Source organism: Pseudochaenichthys georgianus, chromosome 13 (genome assembly GCF_902827115.2).
Source record: "Pseudochaenichthys georgianus chromosome 13, fPseGeo1.2, whole genome shotgun sequence".
In the NCBI taxonomy this organism is placed as follows: domain Eukaryota; kingdom Metazoa; phylum Chordata; class Actinopteri; order Perciformes; family Channichthyidae; genus Pseudochaenichthys; species Pseudochaenichthys georgianus.
The window spans coordinates 40,810,697-40,830,404 of NC_047515.1; the positions used below are offsets into that span (position 1 = coordinate 40,810,697).

Here is a 19,708-nt window from a genome sequence, read left to right on the forward strand (position 1 = left end):
CGGTATCCCCACTGCAGCGGGACCCCTCCATCCTCAGTGGGCTTGGCATGTGTCGTAGGTAAATGCGGCAACACGTTTTTTGTTTTTGTTGCTAATCAACTCCGTGTAGATGGAGGCGGGATGTTTTGAAAACTGAAAAAAGAAATCACGAGGTGACAGCTGTCGGAGAGATGAGCTGTTATCCTCCAGGAAGAGGCTGTGTGTGTGTGTGGTGTGTGTGTGTGTGTGTGTGTTGTGTGTGTGTGTGTGTGTGTGTGTGTGTGTGTGTGTGTGTGTGTGTGTGTGTGTGTGTGTGTGTGGTGTGTGTGTGTGTGTGTGTGTGTGTGTGTCACATATGCTGGAGTGCTGGAGCTGCTGTAGGCCCTTGACCTAACTCAGAGGTCAAGCTTTTGCCTTTCAGTTAAATACTGGCGAGCCGCAGTGACTATCATGAGCTGTAGGTAAGAATATGAATATGTGCTGTTTTTAAAAAGCGTTAATTTGTTCCCTATTTGGAGATATTGTACCTGTTCACATGTAACACAGAAGGAGGAAAAAGTTGCATTTATAGAAAGGATGTGTGTGCATCAGGAGCTGGCTGTGGAGTAAATAAATTGCTGCCGAGTGAATAAGGGTGGAGAAAGCAGGCGCACCAGGATTCTAATTGATTCCCAAAGGGCCACAGTGCAGTCGAATCCGGGAGGAGATGTGAGTGTGGTGTGTTCAGGATCGGTTGCTACACTGAACCTCCCTGCCTGCCTCTAATCCATGTGCCCTGGCAGGAGGCACAACTCACGAGAGGAAGCACCAAAAACCCCGAAATAATTTCCCATTTCCTTCCCCGGGATGTTTCTCCTCCACAATGACGACTGAAATAGTCCGTTCCTATTAAGTGTGGCGAAGGATGCCAACATGTGGAGCTGCTTTCCTGATCACTTTGAAGCGCCGCCACTCCTGTCATTTCGAGTTTAGCCACCGTTTCATTCCAGGAAAGCGAGGATGTGCAACTTCCTTTAACCACCGTCACCCTCGAGTCATCCCGTTAGAATTAGCATGCGAGTGTGTCGTACATGTCCACGTATCTGCTTGGTATGTGTTTCAGAGTTGTTAGTAATCAGAGCTTAACGCTTTTACACCCCTGTGTGTGTGTGTGTGTGGTGTGTGTGTGTGTGTGTGTGTGTGTGTGTGTGTGGTGTGCGTGTGCGTGTGCGTGTGTGTGTGTGTGTGTGTGTGTGTGTGTGTGTGTGTCCCGCAGAGAGTGATACAGTGCAGCCAACATGTTGACAGCCGCCAAGTAGGCCTATATGCTAGGAAAACGGGCGAGGATTGGATGTCGGTTACAAAGGAATTATTGCATTTGTGGGTGCGTGCTGAGGCTCAGACGATTTCCTCGGGACGGAGCGTGACGCCGTTCGAACGGGAGAATCTTTTGGCAGCGAAGCGTAAAGAGCTATAGAGTTTTCCCGCTGCCCAGAGACCCGCTTCTGTGTCGTTCCAAGCAAATATGAACTCTGAATTTAGATAGCTCATTACCAGCGCAGTGCATTTTAATTCATCCACTCTGGCTCTTTGTGGGTGGAACCTTTATTATGTCCTGATAAACACACTGTACACATGTCCCCAGTCTGTAAACATGTTATATTCACCCTCATATTTCCTCATGACTGTAAAGTTGCAGGATTAATTGACGCAGGTGTGTTTATAGTGTAGGGTTTTCTATATAGGCCGTCTGCATGCAGGCTTCTGCTCATGAAGAAAGCCAGGAGGAGGGAGGATAGCAATGTAAGGTTCCTATTAGCAGATACACAAAAGGGGGTTGACAAAAATAACAGAGGTAGATTTATGTCCCCCCTTCGGAGAGAGGAAGTGCATTATGGGAGCACTCTATAAATCCTCCAACGAGGCTGCGACACAGGACGCGGCACACATCCTGTCGGGTCGGAGGAACGAGGGCTCGGGGACACCGAGGAGGAACATCACTGACTTCTTTCTTTATTATCAACCACTTGCTTTGTCCTCCAGCCAAGCTCCACTGAGCCACAATGCATTTAAGAAGTAGTGGAGGAGGCGATGGAAGAGACCGAGCCACTGCAGTACAACAGCCATCAGACACACGAGATGGAGTGAGAGTGAGAGTCTTTCAACGCTTCAGCATTTAACACATATTGTGCTACCGCCAATTTAAAACATGCATCAGTCCCTTCGATAACATTTTGATTAACGTTTAGCTTCCCAACTCGTGCTGTACTCGATAAAGCCTTTCTGCTTGGATGTGTTGCTATGGGACGGGTGGAGCGTTGTGTTGGTTGTCACAAACAAAGGGACTTGTGTCCCTGAGATCCGCTCTCTCATGTCTCCGTGTGTAGCGAGGCCTGTAACGCTCTCATCTTCCTCCATCTTTGCTCTCTGAATATTTCTGTTCTGCCGCCTGTATTTGTGTCTCTTCACACTCTTTGTAGATGGTGAAGGAGAGGGGGGGTGCGGAGCGGGGGTGCGGAGCGGAGTCACCGTGTGTGTGAGCATGCAGTTCAGGGGCTGAATGAACTGGGTGCTCGGCGCAGCGAGTGGGTGTCTCGTCTGCCTGGTCTTTCTTTCTCTTCGAGAGTCTTTGAGCCGTCACAGCTGACCGTACTTGGCAGCAGATATTCAGAGAGCCAAGGCTCATTGATGTGTGTGGGTGGTGTGTGTTGTGTGTGTGTGTGTGTGTGTGTGTGTGTGTGTGTGTGTTGTGTGTGTGTGTGTGGTGTGTGTGTGTGTGTGTGTGAGAGGATTTGACTGGAGTGTTTATTGCAGAATTAAGTCAGTATATCTGTCTTCAAAAACACCTCACAAAAGGTATACTGACTTAATTCTGCAGTACACACACACGTGCACACACACAAGCACACGCACATGCACTTTGTAGGGCAAATCAATGAGTGTGTGTGAGAGAGGATTTGACTGAGTGTGTATTGCAGAATGAAGTCGGTATACCTTTTGTGAGGTGTTTTTGAAGACAGATTAAAGGGAAGGAACTTACAAAAGACGGACATTGATTTTATGGGACGGGCAAACGAAGATAAGAGAAAACAGATGTAGTTAAAACAATGCATTCATGACCTTGGACACGGCACACAAGGTCAACTTGTTCTGACTTTTCCTTCATTCGTTTTCATCAGCAGTTTGCCCACTATGCATGCAGGTGTGTGTGTGTGTGTGTGTGTGTGTGTGTGTGTGTGTGTGTGTGTGTGTGTGTGTGTGTGTGTGTGTGTGTGTGTGTGTGTGTGTGTGTGTGTGTGTGGCAGACACAATGAGTGGGTCGCTGTGACCGCAACTTTTTAGTAGCTGTGTTTATTCACAATATGTCAGTGCCCAAATTAATATGTAACTTGTTTTTAAATTATGTTTTTTCAATGCAACTGTTCAGCACACACACACACACACACACACACACCCCCCCCCCCCCTCCCAAGAGCTCTCCATGGTGTTCCTCTCTTCCACCCCTCCGGTGTTCCTCCAATCACTTTCCTCCAGCCCAATCTCAGCAGCTCCCTCTCTCCTGCTTTTCAGCGCCGAGTGATGAGAAACACACACACACACACACACACACACACACACACACACACACACACACACCACACACACACACACACACACACACACACACACACACACACACACCACACACACACACACACACACACACACACACACACACACACACACACACACACACACACACAACAGGATGATGAATAGCAGGGGTCACAGCCACCGATAGTCTCCAACCTGTCCCTCTCCACCAGCTGGGTCCATCTGACCTCGCAGGAAATGATCAGAGGGAGGAGAGGGGGAGCATTAGAGCGAGAGGAGGGAGGGTCGAGGAGGACGTTGTCTTGGTGACTCAAACATCTTCACAGACGACGAGTGGAGCGCTCTGAGTGGAGTGCAGACTCTTGGAATGGACTGAGTGGCCGATAGACGTTACCATTGTGGGGACACTATTTGAAAGGTTGTATTGTCGTGTGCACAAAGCTACGGTGGAGAAATGGCAACGCAATTCCTCTGACCTGAGCTCCTCCAACAATGCAACGTATATCATGAAATACAAAAATCAAAATACTAAGTAGTGCAAAAAGTATTTATACATGTAAATAGAATATAGGATAATATAATACCGAGAGTAATCGTGATTATTTGTCATGCTATCGACATTGCAATGTGATTTAATGGGGATGTCAAAAAGTAATTGAACATGATGGTTTTTAAATAGGATTTGTACTAAATTAATAAGTTGTATTAAATCTGTAGAGTCATGTGTGTACGTGAGGACTCGCAGCGACGCCATGCTTCCAACTTAAGTGTGCCACATTTGGCCTTTCAGATTCATTTTCCTCTGCAGTCCCTTGGTAGTTTAATGGCAGGCAATAAACAAAAACACACACAACACACACACACACACACACACACACACACACACCCACCACACACACCACACAACACACACACACACACACACACACACACACACACACACACACACACACACACACACACACCAACACACACACCACACACACACACCCACACAACACACCACACACACACACCAATTGTACTTATGCACTAAGTGTTTCTGAGAGAGTTGATTATGACATGGTAGACATTAATATTATCAACATGTATAATACGATCAGTGGTGGACAAGTACTTTTAAATAAGTTAGTAACCAAGTAGTAAGTTAAGTATGGTCAAGTAACCATACTAAATTGTAAAGATATTTAGTTAAAAGTAAATGTACTACATTCAAAATATTCCTGAGAGAGCCCCTTATATGTTGTGGGGGTTTCCCCTTTCTAGGCTAAAGGTTTGTGTGCATGTAAATAAATAAATAAATAAATAAATTCCTTACATTTATTATAGCGCTTTTCCAGTGCTCAAAGCGCTTTACAAATACACATTACACATATTTTTTATACATGCAATGGTCACTGTGGATAATACCCACAGTCTGCAAAGGCTCAAATCCTAAAGTTCCCACCAGAGGGAGTTCCTCTCCCCCCTGCCAATCACTAACTGGCTAGCGCTCCAACACATACGTGATAAACTAAGGGGCGGGACCAGTGGTCGCGTTAACCGAATATTGTACTTCTATGACGGATTGTTTTTAACAATGACGGGAAAACCTGAAAGCAGTCCGTCATTTTCACAGATTAGAACACACTCAGAACTGTTACGATGATTGTGTTATGTCACGTTTTCTATGTCTTGGTTTGGGTGTCCTGCTGTTCTCCCTGTCATGTTTTCCTCTGGGTTATTGTCTGGTCCTTTCCCCTGTGTTTTCCTCCCGTCGTTAGTTTCCCTGGTGTGTCTAGTTGTCTGATTGTGTTCACCTGTGGCCCTTGTCTTTCTCCTCCCCTCCCGGCTGTGTCTCGTCTTGTGATTACCCCCCCCTGTATTTAGTCTCTTCCTGTGTTCAGTGTCGGTTCGTCTTGTCCTCGGTGAGTGTTCTGTTCTGTCTTTGTTAGTATAGCCTTGAAATAAAGGAATGTTCACGTTAATCTGCATGTGTGTCCTACCTGCTTCCTGCACACACCGTAACATTACCAACCGACCAAATATGGACCCAGCGGATTCAGCTTTGTTGATGCTTCAGGCGGACAGTCTTGGGTGCTCTCTGGAGTACATTTTTTATACGTGGGATGACGCCTCATCTATACGGGGTAGAGTGGCTGCTTTGAAGGAGGCACGCCAGGAGGTTGCGAGCAAGCCCTGGCTCAGGAGTTTGTTGCCTGAGTGGCTACAACTTTTTACCAGTAGTCCTGGAAACTTTTCTCAAGCTTCTAACCCTTTCCTGGGATCTGACTTCTGTACCGGTAGAGGTCCACGGTGTCTCCAAGGGGCCTGTAGGAGACGCAGGGCCAGCATTCCAGCCCGTGCCCCAGCAGCCATGTTTCCGGCTCCAGAACCGGACTTTACAGCCATGTTTCCGGCTCCAGAACCGGACCTTACAGCCATGATTCTGGCTTCAATTCCGGCCCCCGCAGCCATGGTTCCAGACCCAGCTCTTGCCCCAGCTGCCATAGTCCCTTCTCTGGTTCCCTCTCTAGTCTCTTCTCGATTTCCCCCTCTATCCCTTCCCAAGTCCCTCCTCAGGTCACTTCTCTAGTCCCCTCTCCAGTTCCCTCTCAAGTCCCCTCTCGAGTTACCTCTCAAGTCCCTTCTCGAGTCACCTCTCGAGTTCCATCTCTAGTCCCTACTCAAGTCCCTCCTCTAGTCAATTCCCTAGGCCCATCTCTAGTCCCTTCCCAAGTCCCTTCTCTAGTCCCTTCCCTAGTCCCTCCTCAGGTCACTTCTCTAGTCCCATCTCCAGTTACCTCTCGAGTTCCCTCTCCAGTCCCCTCTCAAGTCCCCTCTCGGGTCACCTCTCGAGTCCCGTCTCGAGTCACCTCTCGAGTTCCATCTCTAGTCCCTACTCAAGTCCCTCCTCTAGTCAATTCCCTAGTCCCATCTCTAGTCCTCTCTCCAGTAACTTCTCGAGTTCCCTCCTCTAGTCCCTGCTTTAGTCCCTCCTCTAGTCACCTCTCTAGTCCCTCCTCGAGTCCCCTCTCTAGTTCCCCTCGCGAGTCCCCTCTCTAGTCCCTCCTCTAGTCCCCTCTCGAGTCCCCTCTCTAGTTTCCCTCTCGAGTCTCCTCTCGAGTCCCCTCTCGAGTTCCCCCTGGGTTCCCCTATCGAATCTCCTCTCGAGTCCCCTCTCGAGTCACGTCTCAAGTCCCTACCCAATGTCCTGGTCTGTTGGAGGTTCCGCTGGGGGTCCTGCCAACTCCATGTCCTGTCCCGTTGGAGGCCCCGTTGACTACTCCTCTGCCAGGGGTCCGACCAATCGTATGTCTGTCTCGTTGGAGGTCCCGTCGTCTACTCTCCTGCCGGGGGTCCTGCCAACTCTTAGTCCTGTGCCGTTGGAGGCCTCGCCGACTACTCTCCTGCCGGGGGTCCTGCCAACCCTTTGTCCTGTCCCGTTGGAGGTCCCGCCGTCTACTCTCCTGCCGGGGGTCCTGCCAGCTCCTTGTCCTGTCTCGTTGGAGGTCCCGCCGTTTACTCTCCTGCCGGGGGTCCTGCCAACCCTATGTCCTGTCCCGTTGGAGGTCCCGCCGACTGCTCTCCTGCCGGGGGTCCTGCCAACCCTTTGTCTTGTCCCGTTGGAGGTCCCCGCCGACTCTCTCCGGGGTCCTGCCAACCCTTTGTCCTGTCTCGTTGGAGGTCCCGCCGTCTACCTCCTGCCGGGGGTCCTGCCAACCCTATGTCCTGTCCCGTTGGAGGTCCCGCCGACTGCTCTCCTGGGGGTCCTGCCAATCCCGTGTCCTGGTCCTCTTCCGTGGGGGATCCTGCCGAGGTCTGTCCCACAAGCTCCGACACCGGGTCCTGCCCGGCCTCCGGCGCTGTCCCGTCAGTGCCTTCCTGCCCGGCCTCCGGAGCTGTCTGGTCTTCGCGTCGAGCCCGGCCCTCTGAGAGCCGGAGTCTTCACCCTCGATCCCGGCCCCCTGAGAGCCACGGCCTTCGCCCTCGAGCCCAGCCCCCTGACTTTCCCGGCCGCGGCCCTCGCCCTCATGCTCGGCCCCCTGAGTTCGCCCGCGGTGGCCTTCGCCCCTCCATAACCCCCACCTTGGACTCTGTCTTGCCCCCGGGCCGTCCGCCCGAGTCCCCCTTCTCGGCTTCTGCCTTGCCCCCGGGCCGTCCGCCCGAGATCCCTTCCGGGTCCTCCGCGGTGCTCCTGGGTTGTCAGCCCAAACCCGTCCTCCTGACCCCCTCCACCCACCCTGCTGGACATTGGTTTTTTTTGGACGTTTATGGGACTGTTTTAGGGACGTCTGGAATCCGTCCCTTGAGGGGGGGGTTCTGTTACGATTATTGTGTTATGTCACGTTTTCTATGTCTTGGTTTGGGTGTCCTGCTGTTCTCCCTGTCATGTTTTCCTCTGGGTTATTGTCTGGTCCTTTCCCCTGTGTCTTTCCTCCTGTCGTTAGTTTCCCTGGTGTGTCTGGTTGTCTGATTGTGTTCACCTGTGGCCCTTGTGTTTCTCCTCCCCTGCCCGGCTGTGTCTCGTCTTGTGATTACCCCTCCCTGTATTTAGTCTTGTCTCTTCCTGTGTTCAGTGTCGGTTCGTCTTGTGATTTGACTTGTCCTCGTGAGTGTTCTGTTCTGTCTTTGTTAGTATAGCCTTGAAATAAAGGAATGTTCACGTTAATCTGCATTTGGGTCCTACCTGCTTCCTGCACACACCGTAACAAGAACAGTGCCAACGTCTCCCCGCAGCGAGGCTCCGGTGTTATGCATGCCCGCCAAAAAGGAAATGATATAGTTTCCAAACCGTACTTTGCGGAACAGATCATTGAAATGTCTGAGTTTTTGCTTTACGCTGTGAGCGCTCCCACGAGGTGCAGTGGGCATGCATAACACAGCGCTAACAGTTCACCCCCCCTCCGTAGGCAGTTCACAAGCCCCCCCCCCGTCAGAGTTGTACAGACCGATGGGTAATAATGGATTTTGACGGAAATGTTACAATCCTGTCCGTCATAATGAAGGGCATCGAAAAAGTCTAGCGCAACCTCTGGGCGGGACATAGGTGATTGCCCAATCCCAGCTAACCAATCAGAACAGACTGAGCTCTGGTTTCAGACAGAGGGTGAAAAGAGGTGCTGCAGCACAGGCAGTATGAGAAAAATAAAGAGCTTTTTGAACATTAAAGACACACATTACCAATATGAACTTGAACATTTGCATACTATGCCCCTTTAAATCACTGACATATGATTATTGATGCATTACTGTGAAATAAATGTGTAGGCCTATATAGGCTAACTTTAGATACTGCCGCATATATGTCAACCTTAATAATTATATCTATAACTAAAGCTGTCAACTAAATGTAGTGAAAGTAAAATGGGCAAAATTTACTTTTAAGATATTGTTGAGTAGACTAAAGTAGCATTAACTGAAGATACTCAGGTACCTCAAATTGTACTTGTAACAGTACTTTGCTACCACCCACCACTCTATATCACACACTACTTTAATATCTTGTTAATTCATGTGATGGTTTCTTTATGGACTTGTTTATTGAGTCAATTAAGCAAGATGCTTTTCAATCGCTTTCATTACAGATGCCTGCTCGGAGGCTTGAATGCTCCAGAGAGAGGAGATAGGGAGGGGAGGGCGGAGGATGAGAGAAAGAGAGAGAAAGAGGGGGCGCCTGAATCTCCCTCCTCCTGTGACGTGGCTCGGTCTGGTCCCGGGGTGCTGCTGCTCTCCGGTCCCGTTTCAGCAGAGAGCTCCAGCAGCTGTCTCCTCCATCCACTCTCCTTTATATCCGACGTGGTGAGGTGCGTTTCGGGGCGCGCCGGTGTTCCTCCTCCTGGTTCTTCCACTCCGCGTCAGTTGTCCCACATATCAGTGAACTGTTTTCCACACTCCGCGCGAAAGATAGGAGAAGGAGAAGAAAGGAGAGAAGAGAGGAGAGGAGAGGAGAAGTCGCCGTGCCGTCGCTGAATCCTCCGCCGGGAAAGATGCTGAGAATATCCGGCGTGTTGGCTCTCCTGGCTCTGGGTCTGAGCGCTTCTCACACCAAAGGTACGGTAGGTGAAGGGCAACTTGCCTGCTGTGTGTGTGTGCGCGCGCGCGTGTGTTTTGTGCGCACGCTGCGAGTGCGAGCTTTATTATCGCTGGATGCAGAGAAATGTCCATCTGATCAGACCAGGCTATGCTGCGTGTGTGTTTCATGTTCTTTCCTGCAGTGTTCCTATTGGGACTCGTGGAGACACTTAATAATCATAACTGTATTATAGCACTTACTGCAGCTCTATGGAGAAATAGAGTGTTTCTGTTCAAGCTCGCGGTGACCTTTTTGAAGCCTACTTTTCTGGGTTAATCTCATGTGGATTCAGGGAGTTGCGATGCTGGTATGATGTCGTGCTCTCTTGTACTTTGATGCATGGATCTGCCCTGTTAGTGAGTGACTGGTGAAGAAGTGGAGTTTGATGTGGAAACCTGCAAAGAGGTGGCATTTTGTCAAAATCCTAAGAACTGCTACCGGATGTGGTTTGAAGATTTGATTTGTTTTTGATCTGTATTTTTGAAAATCGTGTAACTTTTTTAGTTTTTATCTTTTTTTAGCATATTGTTTATTATATTATAACTTAGTACTTTCTTTTTTTTGTATATGCAACACTAAGCTGTCTGTGGTTCTTTCCTGCCGTAACGCTGCAGATGTCCCCTCGGTGGGACTAATACAGGTATTCTGATCTGATGCCTTGTAACATTTTAAAATGGCCAGAATGCATCTGGTGTTTTTAATGGAGATCAGCCACTTTTATATTCATTCAACTCAGTGGGACAGGGACGTCTAATTGAACGCTGAAGCGAACAACAAATGACCTGCTTATCTCTTACCTGCCTGATGACTGTATTCAACTGTATCCACCTGTATTATCACACATTTATGACTTATCTTAAATGAATGTAAGATATTCACGTTACTAAGCAACAGCTTTTGTAAATGTACCCAAACATTGATCAAACCAGCTGTAATTAGTGCATTATGTACATTAAGGGTATTTATCAACAGCCTCATTGAAATCACCGCTGCAATTATCTCATTAAGCGTCCCCGGAGCGGCTCATGTGCTGACGTCCAGATGTGGAGAATGCACTCCATGCCTTCACCGCTGAGCTATTGTTAGGTCCGCCGGTATCCCCACTGCAGCGGGACCCCTCCATCCTCAGTGGGCTTGGCATGTGTCGTAGGTAATGCGGCAACACGTTTTTTGTTTTTGTTGCTAATCAACTCCGTGTAGATGGAGGCGGGATGTTTTGAAAACTGAAAAAAGAAATCACGAGGTGACAGCTGTCGGAGAGATGAGCTGTTATCCTCCAGGAAGAGGCTGTGTGTGTGTGGTGTGTGTGTGTGTGTGTGTGTGTGTGTGTGGTGTGTGTGTGTGTGTGTGTGTGTGTTGTGTGTGTGTGTGTGTGTGTGTGTGTGTGTGTGTGTGTGGTGTGTGTGTGTGTGTGTGTGTGTGTGTCACATATGCTGGAGTGCTGGAGCTGCTGTAGGCCTTGACCTAACTCAGAGGTCAAGCTTTTGCCTTTCAGTTAAATACTGGCGAGCCGCAGTGACTATCATGAGCTGTAGGTAAGAATATGAATATGTGCTGTTTTTAAAAAGCGTTAATTTGTTCCCTATTTGGAGATATTGTACCTGTTCACATGTAACACAGAAGGAGGAAAAAGTTGCATTTATAGAAAGGATGTGTGTGCATCAGGAGCTGGCTGTGGAGTAAATAAATTGCTGCCGAGTGAATAAGGGTGGAGAAAGCAGGCGCACCAGGATTCTAATTGATTCCCAAAGGGCCACAGTGCAGTCGAATCCGCGAGGAGATGTGAGTGTGGTGTGTTCAGGATCGGTTGCTACACTGAACCTCCCTGCCTGCCTCTAATCCATGTGCCCTGGCAGGAGGCACAACTCACGAGAGGAAGCACCAAAAACCCCGAAATAATTTCCCATTTCCTTCCCCGGGATGTTTCTCCTCCACAATGACGACTGAAATAGTCCGTTCCTATTAAGTGTGGCGAAGGATGCCAACATGTGGAGCTGCTTTCCTGATCACTTTGAAGCGCCGCCACTCCTGTCATTTCGAGTTTAGCCACCGTTTCATTCCAGGAAAGCGAGGATGTGCAACTTCCTTTAACCACCGTCACCCTCGAGTCATCCCGTTAGAATTAGCATGCGAGTGTGTCGTACATGTCCACGTATCTGCTTGGTATGTGTTTCAGAGTTGTTAGTAATCAGAGCTTAACGCTTTTACACCCCTGTGTGTGTGTGTGTGTGTGTGTGTGTGTGTGTGTGTGTGTGTGTGTGTGTGTGTGCGTGTGCGTGTGCGTGTGTGTGTGTGTGTGTGTGTGTGTGTGTGTGTGTGTCCCGCAGAGAGTGATACAGTGCAGCCAACATGTTGACAGCCGCCAAGTAGGCCTATATGCTAGGAAAACGGGCGAGGATTGGATGTCGGTTACAAAGGAATTATTGCATTTGTGGGTGCGTGCTGAGGCTCAGACGATTTCCTCGGGACGGAGCGTGACGCCGTTCGAACGGGAGAATCTTTTGGCAGCGAAGCGTAAAGAGCTATAGAGTTTTCCCGCTGCCCAGAGACCCGCTTCTGTGTCGTTCCAAGCAAATATGAACTCTGAATTTAGATAGCTCATTACCAGCGCAGTGCATTTTAATTCATCCACTCTGGCTCTTTGTGGGTGGAACCTTTATTATGTCCTGATAAACACACTGTACACATGTCCCCAGTCTGTAAACATGTTATATTCACCCTCATATTTCCTCATGACTGTAAAGTTGCAGGATTAATTGACGCAGGTGTGTTTATAGTGTAGGGTTTTCTATATAGGCCGTCTGCATGCAGGCTTCTGCTCATGAAGAAAGCCAGGAGGAGGAGGATAGCAATGTAAGGTTCCTATTAGCAGATACACAAAAGGGGGTTGACAAAAATAACAGAGGTAGATTTATGTCCCCCCTTCGGAGAGAGGAAGTGCATTATGGGAGCACTCTATAAATCCTCCAACGAGGCTGCGACACAGGACGCGGCACACATCCTGTCGGGTCGGAGGAACGAGGGCTCGGGGACACCGAGGAGGAACATCACTGACTTCTTTCTTTATTATCAAACACTTGCTTTGTCCTCCAGCCAAGCTCCACTGAGCCACAATGCATTTAAGAAGTAGTGGAGGAGGCGATGGAAGAGACCGAGCCACTGCAGTACAACAGCCATCAGACACACGAGATGGAGTGAGAGTGAGAGTCTTTCAACGCTTCAGCATTTAACACATATTGTGCTACCGCCAATTTAAAACATGCATCAGTCCCTTCGATAACATTTTGATTAACGTTTAGCTTCCCAACTCGTGCTGTACTCGATAAAGCCTTTCTGCTTGGATGTGTTGCTATGGGACGGGTGGAGCGTTGTGTTGGTTGTCACAAACAAAAGGGACTTGTGTCCCTGAGATCCGCTCTCTCATGTCTCCGTGTAGCGAGGCCTGTAACGCTCTCATCTTCCTCCATCTTTGCTCTCTGAATATTTCTGTTCTGCCGCCTGTATTTGTGTCTCTTCACACTCTTTTAGATGTGGAAGGAGAGGGGGGGTGCGGAGCGGGGGTGCGGAGCGGAGTCACCGTGTGTGTGAGCATGCAGTTCAGGGGCTGAATGAACTGGGTGCTCGGCGCAGCGAGTGGGTGTCTCGTCTGCCTGGTCTTTCTTTCTCTTCGAGAGTCTTTGAGCCGTCACAGCTGACCGTACTTGGCAGCAGATATTCAGAGAGCCAAGGCTCATTGATGTGTGTGTGTGTGTGTGTGTGTGTGTGTGTGTGTGTGTGTGTGTGTGTGTGTGTGTGTGTGTGTGTGTGTGTGTGTGTGTGTGTGTGTGTGTGTGTGTGTGTGAGAGGATTTGACTGGAGTGTTTATTGCAGAATTAAGTCAGTATATCTGTCTTCAAAAACACCTCACAAAAGGTATACTGACTTAATTCTGCAGTACACACACACGTGCACACACACAAGCACACGCACATGCACTTTGTAGGGCAAATCAATGAGTGTGTGTGAGAGAGGATTTGACTGAGTGTGTATTGCAGAATGAAGTCGGTATACCTTTTGTGAGGTGTTTTTGAAGACAGATTAAAGGGAAGGAACTTACAAAAGACGGACATTGATTTTATGGGACGGGCAAACGAAGATAAGAGAAAACAGATGTAGTTAAAACAATGCATTCATGACCTTGGACACGGCACACAAGGTCAACTTGTTCTGACTTTTCCTTCATTCGTTTTCATCAGCAGTTTGCCCACTATGCATGCAGGTGTGTGTGTGTGTGTGTGTGTGTGTGTGTGTGTGTGTGTGTGTGTGTGTGTGTGTGTGTGTGTGTGTGTGTGTGTGTGTGTGTGTGTGTGTGTGTGTGTGTGTGGCAGACACAATGAGTGGGTCGCTGTGACCGCAACTTTTTAGTAGCTGTGTTTATTCACAATATGTCAGTGCCCAAATTAATATGTAACTTGTTTTTAAATTATGTTTTTTCAATGCAACTGTTCAGCACACACACACACACACACACACACACCCCCCCCCCCCCCTCCCAAGAGCTCTCCATGGTGTTCCTCTCTTCCACCCCTCCGGTGTTCCTCCAATCACTTTCCTCCAGCCCAATCTCAGCAGCTCCCTCTCTCCTGCTTTTCAGCGCCGAGTGATGAGAAACACACACACACACACACACACACACACACACACACACCACACACACACACACACACACACACACACACACACACACACACACACACACACACACACACACACACACACACACACACACACACACACACACACACACACACACACACACACACACACAGGATGATGAATAGCAGAGGGTCACAGCCACCGATAGTCTCCAACCTGTCCCTCTCCACCAGCTGGGTCCATCTGACCTCGCAGGAAATGATCAGAGGGGAGGAGAGGGGGAGCATTAGAGCGAGAGGAGGGAGGGTCGAGGAGGACGTTGTCTTGGTGACTCAAACATCTTCACAGACGACGAGTGGAGCGCTCTGAGTGGAGTGCAGACTCTTGGAATGGACTGAGTGGCCGATAGACGTTACCATTGTGGGGACACTATTTGAAAGGTTGTATTGTCGTGTGCACAAAGCTACGGTGGAGAAATGGCAACGCAATTCCTCTGACCTGAGCTCCTCCAACAATGCAACGTATATCATGAAATACAAAAATACAAAATACTAAGTAGTGCAAAAAGTATTTATACATGTAAATAGAATATAGGATAATATAATACCGAGAGTAATCGTGATTATTTGTCATGCTATCGACATTGCAATGTGATTTAATGGGGATGTCAAAAAGTTAATTGAACATGATGGTTTTTAAATAGGATTTGTACTAAATTAATAAGTTGTATTAAATCTGTAGAGTCATGTGTGTACGTGAGGACTCGCAGCGACGCCATGCTTCCTAACTTAAGTGTGCCACATTTGGCCTTTCAGATTCATTTTCCTCTGCAGTCCCTTGGTAGTTAATGGCATTCAAGAAAACACACACACACACACACACACACACACACACACACACACACACACACACACACACACACACACACACACACACACACACACACACACACACACACACACACACACACACACACACACACACACACACACACACACACACACACACACACACACACACACACACACACACACACACACACCACACACACACACACCACCAGCAGCAACACGTCCTCTTGATTGTCAGTCTGCACACCCCCCCATTAGCACTGTGTATCTGCTAATGGTTTCCAAAGCTGATGATGATCCACAGGTATCGGGCTGCCCGCGCACACAGTTCGTCAAGCGTTCATTTTTATGTTCTTCATTAGTCTACATCCCCTCAAACACACACACACACACACACACACACACACACACACACACGCTGCCCCTGTGTGATGTTGCCTTGATGATCGTGTTAAGTGCTCATCACTTGCGTGTCTGTTCTACTATCTGTGCTCGATCTCACGATATGGTCTGTTTTCCCGTGAAGGCAGCAACAGTTGTCGTTCCGTATGTTGCCACTTACCGGCTGAGCAGAAGCTGGCAGAGCTTATGATATACTCCCAAACATTTCTCAACGCACACACATAAATAGATACATAAATAAAGGAAACGCATGCTGTTGCTTATATGGAGTATTTACTGTAAACACAGGCTAATAGTACTTTTGGGTAATTACAACTGTCAACATCTGCAGGAGGAATACTCATTGTTGGAATCACTTACTCAAGTACTTAAGTACAATGTTGACTTAGTTTTACTTTGCATGAGTATTTAAATGTGATGCTACGTTATACCTCTCCTCTACATATAAGAAGCCACTATTTGAATTTGTTCTCCACTCCGCAGCTCGACTCAATCAATAAATACATCTTGCTATAGTTATAGCTTAACATATCCTTCAGTAGTGTTCACATAAATAAACGGACCTCCTCCTCCTCCTCCACCACAGGGGGTCCGCGGGGTCTTAAAAAGTATTAAAAGTAGATCAATCCATTTAGCGAAAGTTAAGGCTATTAAAAAGTATTAAATGGCATTTTCCAAGGTTACATTTTGTAGCTTGTTTTCACTAAGTATATAAATGGTCCAGAGAGGTTGTGTTCTACAGTCTGCCTGAATGTAGTCATGGCGTAGGTGTGTCGTGTGATTCTGTAGTTTATTGATGGCATCCCGTTGGGTCTGACGTCATCTGAACAGGACATCGCACGCTCACTGCTTGATAGCGCGAAAGTCCGTTTACGCCGGTTGCTAAGCAACATCGTTATGGGGAAATGCAAGTCTGCGTCCAAATGGTTGGAAGATAAGGAGGAAGGACAATCAATACTGTATATAGTCAATGTGAGGTAAAGTGTGTCGCCAAGGTAACCGGTTAGAACTCCACGTGGCGATGAGGTCTTAAAATGTATGGAAAGGGTCCAAAGATCCAAAAATACTTAAAGTTCCAAAAATACTTAAAGATCCAAAAATACCGCAAATGGTTGGAAGATAAGGAGGAAGGACAATCAATACTGTATATAGTCAATGTGAGGTAAAGTGTGTCGCCAAGGTAACCGGTTGAAACTTCAAGTGGTGATGAGGTCTTAACATGTATGGAAAGGGTCCAAAGATCCAAAAATACTTAAAAGTTCCAAAATACCGTGAATTCCAAAAATACTTAATGTTCCAAATATACTTAAAGTTCCAAAAATACTTAAAGATTCGAAAATACTTAAAGGTCCAAAAATACTTAAAGTTCCAAAAATACCGTGAATTCCAAAAATACTTAAAGTTTCAAAAATACTTAAAGTTCCAAATATACTTAAAGTTCCAAATATACTTAAAGTTCCAAAAATACCGTGAATTCCAAAAATACTTAAAGTTCCAAAAATACTTAAAGTTCCAAAAATACTTAAAGTTCCAAATATACTTAAAGTTCCAAAAATACCGTGAATTCCAAAAATACTTAAAGTTCCAAAAATACTTAAAGATTCGAAAATACTTAAAGTTCGAAGTGGCGATGAGGTTTTAAAACGTATGGAAAGGGTCCAAAGTTCCAAAAATACTTAAAGTTCCAAAAATACTTAAAGTTCCAAAAATACTTACCCTGTACCAGCTGTGACGGACACATTAATGGATCATAATCAAGTAATTAGATGATTCTAAAGTGTTCCATAAGTACGTTCGAACGCGTTACAAAAGCACCGAACACTTCCATCAGGAGGAACAGTTTCCTGCAGTTTCAAAAACGATGCAAATATAAAAAGTCAAATGTGAAATAACACAAATGTGCTAAAAACACATGAAGATGAAGAAACATCTGAACGAAATACATGTATGCTCAGCGTTTCTAAAAATCAAAACGCTGCAAATATAAAATAACTTAGCTCGAAATAAGACAGCGCTTGTTGACAACCGTGGATTATAATTTGTATGTTCCTAATTTGGTGCAGATTGCTTTTCCCTATTTGCATGTGTTGTGGCACATCTGTGTTTTATATTTACATCGTTTCTGAAGCAGCAGTGCGTTTCTCCTAATGGAAGCACGTGTGCACTGATTGGCCACCGTATATAAGGCATATTAAGTACTTTAATCTTTGTACCTATAAGTATATTCTGATGCCAATACATTTGCTTGAGTGAAGTACCTGCAGGTCTTACTCGTCGTAACAGAATTTTTTGACACGTTCAGTATTGCTCCTTCAACTCGAGTAGTCTTCTTGTCCTTTCTGATAAAAGCCTTGTTTCGTGCAGCTCTGTGAGTTACGGAGCGAGGGCTGCTGGCGTTGCTCCAGCAGAGGTGACGACGGGAAGTGATTGGAGACAAGGTCTTCTGCCTTCTGTCTGTTTACTTACATTACCTCTGCCATTATTGAACCACGACTGCTTTCTTTTCCCGTGTACTGAGTGGTCAGAGCCGCACATGTATCTTGCTAACACCGTGTTTCTTCGAGCCTGCATAGCTTCAATATATCTTGATGCGTCCTAGATTACCCTAAAAGCTTTGAAAGCCATAGGTGTCATTTACACTGGAGACGCTGGGGAGACTTCCCTTTTACTTTTGCACAGTATAATTTATAAAAAAGTCTTCTGAAGAAAATAACAAAATGTTCACTCACAAATGAAAAAGCTTTCAGAAAGGTTTATTCGCACAATAAGAAAACATGAAATGTAAAGATGAAATCAATGTGAAATCTCAACAACAACAAAATCCCCGCCGAATAAAAGTTATGGAAATATTGATCAGTAACTTTGACAATGTTTTTTCTCACTATTGGTATTTATCTATCCAAAAACTGACCAATTACATTGCCTGAAATGGAATGTTGAATCGGCCCTATGATGCTCAGCTTCAGGCTAATACTAGAGTGTCTCTCCGGGGACATGTCTCCATGCTTTCATGTTCAAAAAGCTTTGTATGTGTCACCCTCTGTCTGAAACCAGAGCCCAGTCTGCCCTGATTGGTTAGCTGGCAGGCTCTGTTGTGATTGGTCAACCGCTTAGACATGTCCCGCCCCTTTAGCTTATCCCATGCAATGCTTTGAAGCACTAGCCAATAGGTATTTTAGCCTTTGCAGACCATTAACATGCACACAAACCTCTACCACCAAGTCAAAGGCAACTTGAATGTCAATCAACGTTTCCAGCAATCCCGAATACAAAAATACAAATATACAAATATGTATATCCTATATATACACAGACACATTTACACATATGCACACATTAAGGTAAAAACACAACAACAATCAATATATACAGAATAACAGTCCCTTCGATATCTTAACTCACTACAGGGAAAGGGAAACCCCCCAAAAGCACAATAGGGCCTTTTTGGAGACCCTTTAACACGTCCTCTGAGTTCTTAAGTCTCCGTCTTTTCAACACAAAGGGACGCCCTTGACATTCTCTGAGAGTCGCAGGACAGCAGAGACATCCAGCCGGGAGCGGACATGACGCCAGGCGCTGTCCTCGGTCCCGAACGAGCCAGCGTCGCTCAGCGAGAATCTGCAGACGGAGCTCTCCGTGGGGCTGAAAGCAGACCGAGTGGACCTCGTTGTCTTGCCATTAGCTCGTGTGAGTGCGAGCGGGCATTTGGATACACCAGTGTGTGAGAGATATTGTCGGGGCGGAGATATGTGAGAACGCAGCGGGGACCTGACAGGCTGTCACCGCGGTGATAAGGCTGAGCGGTGATCGATGAGTGACAGATGGAGGGGTGGAAAGGGCCCGGGAAATGTGCAGCATCGTAATGACGACGCTTAGTTCAAGCAGTTGGCTCTTGCACTGTGAGACAGAGCAGGGATTTAGCAATGTGTGGGGGGGACACTCATTTAGAGGACATGTTTCCACCGTCAGCGTCGGCCTATCAATGATGAGCTCTGACAGTCCATGAACACACCTTTTTTTAAACGTTTAATTATTTGAGTTATAAAGTGTCCATGGATGTGTTTCCGACAATATACGCTTTTTTACATACATTGTAAATAAAACAAAACACACACGCCTTAGTGTACACCTTAAACTTAAAATGAGGTAAAGAAAAATAACTAAGAGAAATTCAAATAAAGCCGACATAATTATTGAACTTGTTGCATTGAAA

The 19,708-nt window shown here is 46.9% G+C and overlaps 1 pseudogene; it reads left to right on the forward strand.

Moving 5' to 3' along the window:
- Positions 1 to 9,493: 9,493 nt before the first annotated feature.
- Positions 9,494 to 19,708, forward strand: part of LOC117457063 (calsyntenin-2-like) — a 373,610-nt pseudogene continuing 363,395 nt past the window's right edge.